The sequence below is a fragment of the Acipenser ruthenus genome, chromosome 51 (genome assembly GCF_902713425.1).
Source record: "Acipenser ruthenus chromosome 51, fAciRut3.2 maternal haplotype, whole genome shotgun sequence".
Classification (NCBI taxonomy): Eukaryota; Metazoa; Chordata; class Actinopteri; order Acipenseriformes; family Acipenseridae; genus Acipenser; species Acipenser ruthenus.
Genome location: NC_081239.1, coordinates 546110 through 559991, shown reverse-complemented (window position 1 = coordinate 559991; position 13882 = coordinate 546110). Strand labels below are relative to the sequence as shown.

General features: G+C 43.4%; 1 protein-coding gene across 3 annotated transcripts in view; it reads left to right on the top strand.

The window, feature by feature from the left end:
• Positions 1–2916: 2916 nt before the first annotated feature.
• Positions 2917–13882, top strand: part of LOC117398547 (pyruvate carboxylase, mitochondrial) — a 254983-nt gene continuing 244017 nt past the window's right edge. For 2 of the 3 annotated variants that reach the window (XR_009320006.1, XM_059015664.1), the window contains exon 1: positions 11110–11259. The gene's annotated coding sequence lies outside the window, so the exon portion shown is untranslated. Of the gene's footprint in view, positions 3021–11109; positions 11260–13882 lie in introns of those variants that run through there. The other variant, XM_059015665.1, reaches the window with a different exon arrangement.

The following is a 13882-nucleotide window of genomic DNA, read 5'->3' as shown; positions in this document are numbered from 1 at the left end:
TAGTTTGATACTATTATGTGTTTTGTAATACACGTTTAATGCCACTGTGTAGGCAATACGGGTGGCCGGAACTGTGGCAAGTGGCTTTTCAGTAAATACTGTTCTGTCTCCACAGAGGGGTTAAACAGTTATAATGAGGGATGTCTTATCTCCAACATCCCTGGGGGTAAGCAGCTCAGCTGCATTCTTTGTAATATGCAAACGATGGGCTCAGATCTGATTGCCCGAAGGGAGAGGCGTAGGTAACCGCTGGAATCCAAAGCAACGGTATACGATTAGTTCTCCCACCCCCCCTCCCACACACACACACACACACACACACACACACACACACACACACACACACACACACACACACACACACACATCGTTTCCGGGTATCGCATTTCAGACAGGCAGCATTCCGATCTGGTATGTTGCTTTACTAACTAGGCTATTCCCCGGCAATGCAGTTAGTATTTCTGCATTTGCTACAGATACAATCTGCCTGATTTTAGATAGATGGGCTTCAGTGAGTTACAGGAAAATAATTCCATCAAGGGTTTCTGTGACGTCATAAACTACGAGAGCGAAGGCGGAGTTTCTAAACTGTCACAGAACCCCGAGATGGAATTGTTTTCCTGCGACTCGCTGAAGAGGCCCGTCTGTTATTTTTTATAATCCACGGATACCCCTGTGATGCTGATATTCAAGAAGACGAGGTTCAGCAGTACAGTTGTTGTTTTTTTAAACGTCATATTTCAGTGCTGTACAGACTTCCTGTGTCGTTATCCGTTAGTGCTTCAGCTTGATTTGGACGATAGCCTTTACCTTGTTTTGATTTCCCGTTCCTCTCCAGTTTCTCTGAGATACGAATGCACCAGCTTGACATCATTTTTTAAAAACATTCTCATTTTGTTGATTATTAATGAACATGTCTGTGCTGTGGGTGTTTGAATTGAAAGCGATGGTCTCTAGCGGGTCAAAGTTCAAGTATATTTTCCTCTAGAGGAATTATCACTTTTTGACGTCACTACTGTGGTAGTATGCCTTTTTAAACATTTTTAAATACGTTTTAGACAAAATAATTTCTTCAGCTGTGTAGGGCAGCAGTGTGGAGTAGTGGTTAAGGCTCTGGACCGGAGGGTCGTGGGTTCAATCCCAGGTGGGGGACACTGCTGCTGTACCCTTGAGCAAGGTACTTTACCTAGCTTGCTCCAGTAAAAACCCAACTGTATAAATGGGGAATTGTATGTAAAAATAATGTGATATCCTGTAACAATTGTAAGTCGCCCTGGATAAGGGCGTCTGCTAAGAAATAAATAATAATAGAAAGAAAAGTAAACAGTGTATATATATATATATATATATATATATATTTAAAAAAAACAAAATATATTTTGCAGACCTAGTTTGAGGTCGCTGTATCAAACCCCCAAGTCTCCCCCGGTGTTGCGTACAGTGCCCTGAAACCTAGTCTCCTAAAACCAAGTCCCAAGCCATGTTAATTTAATGAATACTGTACTGACGAAAATATTAGTCAGCGACACATTTTTAATTTAGTCAACACAGTGAGAGCGAGGTCGAAAAACACTCGGCGTGACGTCAAACACAAAGAGGAACAGCCGGTTATCTGGCTATGACTGAGAGACACTGTCGAAAAACAATCGACTCGACTTGACGAAGAGTAATTATCTGTTCTGTGACGCCGACGACACAAACACAAACGTCCCTTGATGAAGACCTTCTCCTGTTAAACCGTATTTGCTTGAGACCCATATGCGCCTGCCGTAGTGCACAGGGCTTTTTTATATATATAAAAAAGATACTAAACCAATGCTTCTGACACGGCAGGTATTTAAAAACCGTCTTATTTAGGGACTGTTGGCCTTCAGAAGAACAGGACTCGCTTTTCTGTGTTTGTTCCCTTTAATAAACCAATAAACCGCACGTGTGAATTTTAGGTGCAGGTACTGTGCAGATATGCCATTGGTGCTGGCTGGGTCATTTGGCGCCTCTTGCATGTATTTGTAGTTGATGCGTGCTCAGTAAGTACATATTGAACATTTTAGGCTGAAACACCTGTCCAACGCGGGTTCCAAGCCGCAAAACGGCTTCGTGTTTCCTCAGCTCAGTTTGCAACGGGTTGTGTGAGTCGCCATCTGGTGTTTGCAAACTAATAACACACGCAGCAGCTTGTGCACAGATCAACTCCAAACTCCAAAAACACGCCTTTGCTTCCCTCTAGCGGTTTTGTAACGCAAACTCAAAATCAAGAACAGAACATCTCCGTCTGCAAACGCGTCTGAAAGCAGCTGAACGCAGACTTATCTTTTTTGTGCACTTGCAGTTAGAAGCACTATGAATAATTGCAGAGATTGTAAACAATGTAAGGGAACGCACATTAAAAATGTAATTCGAAGCTTTATGGCGGTTGATTATCACAGCTTTATTGTTGTCTTGCTGCGGACCAATGTTTTTATTTTTTATTTTTAACGATTATAAAGCTCGAATTTGAGTCTTGTCCCTTTAAGAACAAACTAGCGCGTCCTTGCCGCGTTTAAAATGAATGAATGGACTGACCCCCCCCCCCCCCCCCCGTGACCGTGGCTTTGACATTGACGGCCCCGCGTCTGACCAATCACCTTCTTGCCGGTGGGCGGAGAAACGTGTTAGCAGCCAATGGGACGGTGCCAACGGGGCGGTCCTAAGTTGCTTCGAAGTGACCCTAGAGCGGCAGCCCAGGGAACCAATAGAACTGCAGACAGCGATGGCTTCCTCCAATAAGCGTCGCTGAATCAAACTGGGTCTGTGGCTGACGAATAACGGGTGGAGGATTAAGGAGAGGGCGGGAGACAATGCTTCACTGACGTGTTTTTGAAGCAATCGGCTGACGGCTGAGCCGGACACTCCCGCCTATGGGAAGTGGGCTAGGGGAAAGGGGCGGGCTTTGAGAGGTCGGTATTAAATAAGTACCAGCTGTCTTACTTCAAGCGAGTTTTGCACGAACTCAGCTGGACGGGCGGACGGACAGCTAGACGGTGAGTAATCGCTTTAATTCAGTCTTGACGCACCGTTGCCGTTGCGTTGCAGCTGTTTTTTTTTTATCGTAACCAGGACTGGAGGTGCAGTCAGTGTTTGTGTTGCATGCTGGTATATCAGCTGTGTGCGCCGTAGCGGGTCGTTGTGTAATGTGATATCGCAATGTGAACAGATGCAGATCACTCAGAGTGCATATCTCTCTGCGATAGAGAGAGCTACCGCTTATCTATCTAATCTATCTCTATCTATATCCATCTATCTATCTGTGTCTCTGTCTATTTATCTGTGTCTCTATCTGTGTCTCTGTCTATTTATCTGTGTCTCTATCTGTGTCTGTCTATTTATCTGTGTCTCTATCTGTGTCTGTCTATTTATCTGTGTCTCTATCTGTGTCTGTCTATTTATCTGTGTCTCTATCTGTGTCTGTCTATTTATCTGTGTCTCTGTCTATTTATCTGTGTCTCTATCTGTGTCTCTGTCTCTATCTATCTATCTGTGTCTCCTCCATGTGTCTCTGTCTCTATCTATCTTTCTGTGTCTCTCTGTGTCTCTGTCTCTATCTATCTATCTGTGTCTCCTCTATCTGTGTCTCTGTCTATCTATCTGTGTCTCTATCTGTGTCTCCTCTATCTCTATCTATCTGTGTCTCTATCTGTGGCTCTATCTGTGTATCTCTCTCTATCTGTGTCTCCTCTATCTCTATCTATCTGTGTCTCTATCTGTGTATCTCTATCTATCTGTGTCTCTATCTGTGTCTCTATCTGTGTCTCTATCTGTGTATCTCTCTCAATCTGTGTCTCTATCTGTCTCTATCTGTGTCTCTCTCTATCTGTGTCTCTATCTGTGTCTGTGTCTCTATCTGTCTCTCTAACTGTCTCTGTGTCTCTGTCTCTATCTCTCTGTCTGTCTCTATCTGTGTATCTATCTCTCTGTGTCTCTGTGTCTCTATCTGTCTCTCTGTCTGTGTCTCTGTCTGTGTATCTATTTATCTGTCTCTCTATCTGTCTGTCTCTATCTCTGTCTGTGTATCCTGTGTATCTATCTCTATCTCTCTATCTATGTATGCTAAAAGGCATTTTGGTTCTAGATATTGCATGCACTCCCCAGGTAATGCAGTATACGTTTTAACACCTGTCACCTTCCTGTGTTTTTTTTTTAGTAGTCGTTGTGTTTTCTTTGTAAAGGTTCTTTGTGTGTCAGACTGTGGTCGGCTATTCATTAGAAGCGGACTGAAATAACATGAGAATCCCGTGGTTCTGTAGCAAACGCAGGAGGACAGTTAAAAATCAACGAAATACCTTTTTTTAGATAGTTTTCTGATAGAGTTCAGGCCGTGTTCATGCAAGTTTCATTTAACCCTTTAAGGTACAGAGTGCATGCAAATCGGTGACGTCACAATCGGCCTCGTACCTGTTCCACTATCCACTTTAAGATCGTGTTTCCCAGCGCCGGTCCTGGGGGGTCTCCCGGGGTCTCCTGGTTTTCATTCCAGCCGAGCTCGGTCACTTAACTAGACCCTGAATTGAACTGAATTGGCTTAAATTAAACTTTGTTTTATACTTGTTCCAGCGATGACATGTTATCAGTAACTTTGAACTCAGCAACTGTTGAAAAAAAATACAATTTATAAAATTTATTCGTTCAATTCCGGGTCTAGTTCAGTGATTTGAGGGCTCGGTTGGTATGAAAACGACGTTATTTGGCAATGGTACGTTTTTGAACAGACGTCAGGTGGTTTTAATTGGAACTCAATTGAGGGGCGTTTTGTGAAAACGCAGTTAACGGTATTTTAATAGTGTTAAATAAACTATACGGTAGTTTACCTCATTTTACAAATAAATAAACAACTTAATTGATTTTCTAAAAACCCTACAAGAAAATCTGCATTAGTTTCGCACTGAAGTGGTGTCCACAATTATTACTTGATTGTAATCAAACAGGATGATGCTGAACACATGCGCGCACCTCTATCTCTGTCGCTCCTTTATCTCTGTCAATCTCTCTCTGATCAAACCGTTATGCCCCGGGAGTATCAGTGCTAAAGTATTCAAAGAGTTGCTGAAACATGTTTTCTTTGTAAACCGCCTTTCAGTTTTGCAGCGGTGTGTATCTCTTGTAAATAGCGGCCTTGAGTGAGTCCTACGGCATTAGACACAGTTTTGTTTTGCAAATACTGTGGTTCTGCTTGATTGGTTGGTTTTGAGGACAACCGTCAATTGATAGCAAAGGAGGGGAGTGTGGAAGTTTCAATAAGACTTCTAAAAACGAATCTCAATGCATGAGGAACAAAACGCCTACATAAAATGGACTGAGTTTACATTTTTTTTTTGTAAATATATATGACCTACAGATCACGTTTTGCGTACTTCAAAACAGCGGTGACCAAAGCTGGTGATGCATGTCGTATCGTGACGTCAGCGCATCGTTGCACCCCAAACTGTATGTGGGTGCATGCAGTTTCCTACCAGTACAGATTTGCACAGTCGGCAAAAGTGCTTAAACATATTGGTGTGTTATTATTCTAGCTGTAGAGTGGGTGTAGCCATTGCTTCAGGCTATGGCGTTTTTAGTTGTATTCATCTCTAGCACAGGGATGCGGTGCCGGCACTCTACCAGTTGCTACCACTTCCGAAACATTTCCTCCGACCTTTTTTTTTTTTTTTTTTTTTTTTACTCAATTAAGAATGGCAGATCCGGGGAGGGAATTAGACTCCTGTTTTGCATATCCCTTTGATCCTTTCCTGGCTTCGCTCGGAGTTTAATAACGCACCTGCGCTTGTTGCTTGTACACACTGGGGCTGATCAAGCGGTTTAACCCCGCGTGGGTATGCATTGCAGTAGAGCGTTCTTTCCTTCCCTGGAAATCTGCACTCTATGGGAGTCGATGCTTCACATCAAATCATCGTTACACTCCGTGTCAATTCACTCGGGGAGGGAGAGGGAGAGAAGAGACGGACAGCCCTAAATTTAACCACCTACTGCTGCACATAAATATTATTATTATTCAGAATTTTATAAATTTCTATCATTTCTTTTTTCTTTCTTTCTTTTTCTGTGTTTCTCTCTCTCTCTCTCTCTTTCTCTCTCTCTCTCTCTCTGGCTCCCGAGTGAATGTCTTTGTCTTGAGTCTGGTCTGCTGCCAGCATTCCTCCTCTTTGTGTGAGATGTACAGTTACTCTGTATTCAGCGCAACGTGGCTGCTTTGAGTCCAGCAGTCTGCTCCTCTCTCGCTCTAACAGTTTGGAATGTTTGGAAATGCCCCCAATACATTCCTCCATTCTTCAGTTACCAGACTAGCACAGAGTTTCAGTGTGTGCGACTCTCGGAACACGCAGCCGCTGGCTTTCAGGAGACCAGGTTTCAGGCCGCTGCGCGGCACACCAGGCAGGGAGACTTGGGGGTTTGATACAGCGAACCTCAAACCAGGCAGGGAGACTTGGGGGGGTTTGATACAGCGAACCTCAAACCAGGCAGGGAGACTTGGGGGTTTGATACAGCGAACCTCAAACCAGGCAGGGAGACTTGGGGGTTTGATACAGCGAACCTCAAACCAGGCAGGGAGACTTGGGGGTTTGATACAGCGATCTCAAACCAGGCAGGGAGACTTGGGGGTTTGATACAGCGAACCTCAAACCAGGTCTCCTGGAACCAGGTTTCAAGCCGCTGTTCATGTTCCCTTGCATGTAGTTTTGTATTTTTTAATAATGTACACCCAACTGTACAGAACGCTGTGATTCATTTATAGTTTGTGGTGACCTACAGTGTCACAAGCTTGCTAGCCTTTGTTTTTTTGTTACTATAATTAGTGAATGATTGGATTAACTTCTCGTTTCTTGATGAATTTAGTGGTAAATAAATCATTCCTCCCTTATAGCTGCAGGAATAACTCTTATTCGTAAATCTAGACTCGCAGAGACTTACTCATGCTGTGAGCATAAGTGTGATTCAGAGCAGATTTACCAAAGAGCTGGATTATTCAAACTCGTAGTCATTTTAATAACAGATTTCATTGAGGGGAGCTCTGAACCCCAGGACTGGGTGCAGCAGCAGCAGGGCTAGTGTGAGTTTCTAACTCTGCTCAAACTCCTGGCTCCTGATCATTTCAGTATTAATAATAATACTACTAGACTTCATTGAGGGGAGCTCTGAACCCCAGGACTGGGTGCAGCAGCAGCAGGGCTCGTGTGAGTTTCTAATCCTGCTCAAACTCCTGGCTTCAGATCATTTCAATATTAATAATAATACTACTAGACTTCATTGAGAGGAGCTCTGAACCCCAGGACTGGGTGCAGCCAGCCAGAGAGAGAGTCTCCTGTTTGATATTCACAGAAGTCTGTGTCCAGCACTGTGTTTATGGCAACCATACAATAGCAACACTAGTTGAGTTTCTTTTCATGTATTTGAACTGTCTGCATCTTATTCTTTTGAGATCTTGTGTAGATGTGCTCCAGATATCAGCCTGCCTCTCACTGGTGTGTAACTCATCTGGGACCTTTTTAAGGGGGAGGGGAAGAAGATTATTTGAATGCAAGATATTTGAGATCTGAGCTAGTAAATATCATTTTACTGTCTCCTTCCTTGTTTCTTAAAATGCAATTCAGAGATAGATCAAAGACTCCTGTTGCACAGCAGTGTCGCCCATTCCAGGTTTTACTGCTACCAGCTTGATCAGCCCCCAGTGTGTCTAGCTAACAAGCTCAGGCGTGTCTGATTATTAAACTCCTAGCGAAACCAGGAATGGATCAAGGCGCTGTGCCTTGGGTGTCCGATCCAATCCTGATCCTAGAGTGCCATTATTCCACTCCAGGTTTTGCTGGTAAAATAAGATTGGTGAATGCTCTTTCCCTAAACTGGTATCGCTCACTCCCAGCCTCCTTTTATAGACCTTTTCAAATCGCATTTGGCTCAGATTAACTCTCGACTCCTCTACACGCATGCGATTTTATGAGGCTGCTCTGAGCGTTCCTGTGCCTGTTATTCCTGTTCTGATTTTAAAGGCGCAAGGGAGTCGCTGAGTCTTGTTGGAGCAGCGAGGAGCCTGTCCCTCTCTCTCTGGGAGGGAAGCAGGGGTCAGTTTACAATAACTCGGGTATTCAGAGCTTTGAAGCACATTTCATTGAGAGAATGAATCCAACTGGGATCTGATATCCTGGGAAACGGAGCAACACAACAAAGAACAGAGAGAGAAAGACTTCTATTCATGTCAAGTAGACTCACTTTTTGGATCACCTATGGAATACAGTGCAGTATAATGCTGTACAGCTCTGGCCAAAAGTTTTGAATGAACTGATTTTGCTTCATAAAGTCGAATGAAACCTGCTGAATAATGTTAGGTTAGCATATTGAATTACACACCCAGCGCTTTGTAGTTTTTCCCATAAACTTAACTGAAAACTGATCAATTGAAAAATGTGTCGTTCTGTAATGTAACATTAAATACTGCTGTACTACTAGCATGGATTCCAGTAGACTTTAAATTAAGTGATATCATTTAGTAGTTTCTTTTGACTTTACATGATGGATAAAATCTTGTTTTTTTTTTTTGTTTTGTTTTTTTAAATCTTCAGTCATAAAATTCTTGGTGATGCAACATGCAGAATTTTTGGGCTCCCACGGAATTTGCAGTGTTCCACAGATTCTCTGTATTCTGCAGCCATGTCATCCTCACAATGATCCTAAACAGACTGCTAAAGGGACTTGAAATATATCTTGGTATTTCTGTTAAACTAACAGATGTCTCCTTCAAAAACTAGGAGTTAATTAAGCATGCAGCCCAATAAGAAGCGTCATGTGATGGTTTTGTTTGACAATTTGAGCCTGCAGCGCCGCTTCTTCACACCAGGGGGCGCCAGTGCCACATTGATCATTCTATTATGTAGTCTTTTATCCAGAGTGATTTACAGAGATTAGTAGGTGAACTGTGCTGCAGAGCAACTTCCAATAGGGCCTCGGTTTGTTTTACATCTCATCCGCAGGACGGAGCACAAGGAGGTGACGCGACTTGCTCAGGGTCGCACACACAGGGAGTCAGTGACTGAGATTGAACCTGTTATCTCCTGGTAACAAGCCCCTTTCTTTAACCGCTGCGCTATCAATCCTCTCTAATATTTCTCTTTACTGCAGCCTCCTCCCTCTTTTCACACTGCATGTAATGCTCTGTGAAATCTGTGTTGCTCGCTTGCTGGACGCACAGATTGACCTTGTTAAAATGCCTGGTACTGCCCCTCCTTTTAAACCTGCGTTGCAGATAGCAGCAGTTTTTGTTCTTGTGTGCTGTGTTTAACTTGGCAGGGTAGAAGATAGACTGTATGTGGAGGAGGGAGGAGGGGGGAGGGGGGAGGGGGGGGGAATGATAGTTTGCCAAACCGCAACAGCTTTTGTCGCTCTTCAGTTTGTAACTTTTCCGGCTAATTTCACTGATCTACGACTTTGGTCAGGTGTCTTTTTAAAAAAAAAAAAAAAAATTCTCCCATTTTGATAATCACCCCTTTTAACTGGGCTGAATTTAGACCTGCTGAAAGAAATCTCCCATGACTTGTTCAATAGCGAAGACTCGCGGTGTCAGACGCGCGTCGCTGAATTTACTGCAAGCTTCCTTTTCGTGTGTCTGAAGTGCCCGCTCTTGACGTCTGCGGCGTTGAAAGAGTTAATCAGAATCTCAACGCCCTTATCACCAAGAACACCTCAAAGGGGGACTGTGTAGAAACGTGTGTCATTGAATTTGAGGTTCTCTTATCAATCAGCAACGGTCTTAAATGGCTTGCCCGAGTCTTTTAGCTGGCTTAGATTAGCGCTATCATCTATAAATATTAAAATGCACAACGGCGCTATATTTAGACAAGCTAAAAGTTCAATGACAAATGTGTAAGCAGTACGAAGCGCTGTACATACTGTAACTCCCATTCACGCTTGTAATGCAGGCTGGGTGGTAGGCTGTCAAACAGGACAGTGGCCCACAATGGGTTCATCTAGAGGCTGTGTTGTACTGGCAGAGCCGGTTGCATCAGGTGCTTTGTCGCCGCAGCTGTCTCATTGTGAAAGGATGTTGAGGTGTAGTAATAATCTCCTTTTGAAATAATGGATGGCTGTCTTTCGAAATCGTGCATATCTGTGCTTTAGAAACGGTCTCGTCCAAGGCTGCCTGGAGCGCAATGGCTGCAGAGACTGGAAGGTTACTGTCGCGTTAAACACTGTCCCCCCCCATTTTATAGGAGGCTTGGTGGTTGAAAGGAGGTTCCTGGTTCAGCCACTGGCTCGCTGTGCGTGACCCTGAGCGAGTCACTTGACCTCCTTGTGCTCCGTCCTCCGGATGAGACGCAAAACAAGCTCCTATTGGAAGTGACTCTGCAGCAGCAGTTGTTGATGAAGCAGAGTTCACTCCCAGTTCTGTAAGTCGCTTTGGATAAATGACTCTGCGAAATGACTGATTTTAATAATAGCACAGGTATAGACTGGGATCTGTCCTGACTCTGGGAGGACAGCGGAAATCTCAAAAGCAAAGATGCACTTCAACATGTACTGTGCAAACAGTGACCCATTAACTTGGAGCTGCGCTGGGACAAATGCTCAAATATTTGAACAGACGCTGGTTGACGTGTGTATTCAGTGGCAATTATGACCCTGTTCATGTTCCTTCATGTAATGGTTTATAGGAGACTGCGTCAGATTTCATTTATGTCCGATACAAAATGTTTAGATGTATCGCATCAATATCAGGGTCTAGTGCTGTATATTATAAAGACATTTCAGAGGGCTGGATCGCATCAATATCAGGGTCTAGTGCTATATATTATAAAGACATTTCAGAGGGCTGGATCGCATCAATATCAGGGTCTAGCGCTGTATATTATAAAGACATTTCAGAGGGCTGGATCGCATCAATATCAGGGTCTGCTATAATATAGAACGATAAGGCTACGTGCATTTCCCAGTATTGTTTTTTTTTTCCTAGATAAGTGTGTTTGTTTTTTTGTCTCTTCCCCCTGCACTTAAATGTTACTGTCTTGTTGGAGAGAGTCTGTGATTGGCCTCAGGTGGTGGGTGTGTGCTGGTTTTACATAATGATCAGAGAGGTGTGTGGAGTTCAGATAGCAGGAAAAGGCTTGTTTGAGTCTCACCGAGACACACCGAGAGGCAGGGAGAAGAGTCGCTGAGTTTGTGTTCACAAGGAAACTTTGACCTGCTTTGCAGTTACCCTCGAACCAGCTGTTGAGAAATCCCGGGTCCCGAGGAATCGAAGTGAGTGGCGCGTTCAAATCTGTGGTGCAGCTTTTCTTTATACAAAGACTTTGTTGTTCAGCGATTAATTTTTTAAATGCTATTTTGCAATACTGCGTTGCTTGCTAAAGGCAATGCATAAGTTGCCTTGCTTGCTGTTTTGCTTTTTGCATGGAGGGGAAAAGGAATGCCAAACACAATGCTTTTTCAAGCTTCTATTGAATTCTGTTTTATATAGACACATCTTGTTGCTGTAAACAGGTCCACCCTTTTTTAAAAAAGTGCTGGTTTGCAGTTTCCTGCCCCCAGGCTTCAGAAGGTGGGTAGGCAAGATTACTATAATTAAGATTTTTGAAAAGTGTCACAGGGATGGAAATAAGACTCCCGTTGCACAGCAGTGTCGGGTTTTACAATGCGTTTTTAATCGGACGCACCCGAGCTTGTTATCTGTACACGCTGTGGCTGATCAAGCTGGCAGTAAAACCTGGACTGGATCAAACTGCTGTCCAATGGGAGCTTTGATTACCGTCCCTGCACTTTCTCTCTGTGGCAGCAATGCTTCTAATAATGGATTTCTCAATGAGGCACAGTTGGGAGTTGCTTAATCGCGCGCCTGTAGCGTTTTGCGGACCGTTAAGCTTGCTGCAGAGGTGGCGTGACGACATCACCAGAGCGTCTTGCGATGCAGAAAGGATTTGGACATGCAGGGTCGGGCGAGGGATGGGTTAGTGCACGTTAACTCAAGTGTGTTTATAATTAGGGCATCTGATTTTGTGTTTTGCCCCGACCTTTTGAACTCTATTTGATACTTGTGTTTAGTTTCCCAAGCCCCCTATCGTCCCTCTCCTTATCTTCTGTTTAATTCTATTGCTTACGATGTCCCGGATGATGCTATATAGCAGGGATTTCCTGGAGAGCCCCAGTCCTGCAGGTTTTATGGGTGTCCTTACATCGATGGCAATCTGGACCTGTTAATCAGGACTTGAGCCAATAATTGGCTTAATTAAGAGCACGGTTGAAACTAAAACCAGAAGACCCATTAGCTCTCCAGGACCCGGGCTGGAGACCTCTGGTACGTGGCACGCGCAGTGGTGGCTGGTCTGTCCATGTTTTAATGGATCCACCGCTGTTATAAGCTGCCCAGGGTCTTTCAGCCAATAAAAAGCATACCCAGGGCACCTCCTCAGGATTCCGTTCCAGTGCATTCTAAACGATGACATCACAGTGACACCTCCTCCACTTCACCGCAGCAGCAAAGAGATGAACACCACCTACAAGGAAATGCATTTATTTAAAAAAGTTTTCCTGAAAATACTTCGGTACTCCTACGTGCAGATTTGAGAAACCGAGCTGGCAAGCGTAGGGTTGCGGGTCAGAATGTTTTTGATTACTGGTTAATTTGAGCCGGATGTCAGACCTGGTACCCGTTTGTCTGGCAGGCAAATTATACTGTTTAAAAACAAGGTTGCAAAAAATAACTCCTTTTTGTTTACAAATGAAACCCCTCCTTGTTTTTGAATGAACGAATTAACTCCAATAAATATTTTAAATAAACAATTCATTCAGAAGTTGTGCATGCTGATGCGCTGGGGAGGCCAAATCGAGACTGATCCTCAGAGCCAGCATCGCATGATAATAGAAATATATTTTTATGTAAAATGTGAATTAGAATTAATACAGATTTAAAGATGGAAGGAAAAACGATAGAACACCATTACATCATGTAAGAGTAAATCATTGATTTGAATATAAAGCAATAACCAGTCATGCTGTCAAAAACCTATAAATGTTTTGATTCAAACGCAGGCTCCCTTGAGAGACATGGACAACATATCGAAACGTTGGGCAGCTGGCTCTCTGAGCTAATATATACAATTTTTTTTTAATCCAGATATAATCTCAAATCAGGCTGATGCAGTTATAAGTGCATTGATTTTTTTGGGGCTCATCGGGTTTAGGAAGTCCTGCTTCATCATTCATGATCGTGGAGCAGACAGACATGCTGTGCTGACAGAGATAAGAGTTCTGTTTTGCTCTCCCCGTTTCGACCTTTGATTTCTCTTTTTTTTAAAAAAACAGCCAGATGCGTAACTGGGGGTCAAAGGTTAAACCCACGCATTGTTCCTTTTACTAAGACCGCTGTCTATTGTGGCTGCCTCTGTCATTGTGCAATTTTTTTTTTTTGAAGTAGGTGAGAGGTCTCAACCTTATCGGCACCCGCCCTCTGAGTTCTGTTTCCAAGAATCCTACAACTTCCTTGTGTGTTTTTTTTTTTTTTTTTTTTTTAAATACTGCCTCTGGCAATGAAGTTATAGAACAAGCCACTCTCTGTACACTACAGTTCTGTTGGTCTCTGATTTAGATTAGCTTTTATTAAATCAAGCTGCTGTCTTCCCTTCTAAAAATGTCCCATAGTTAAAGCATAGCAATGTGTAAAAGCATAGGGAAGCATTGTAAAGCATAGAGAGGTGTGGCAAAGCACAGGGAAGCATTATAAAGAAGAGGTCTGGTAAAGGATAGGGAAGCATTGTAAAGCACAGAGAGGTCTGGTAAAGCACAGGGGAGCATTGTAAAGCACAGAGAGGTCTGGTAAAGCATAGGGGAGCATTGTAAAGCACAGAGAGGTCTGGTAAAGCATAGGGAA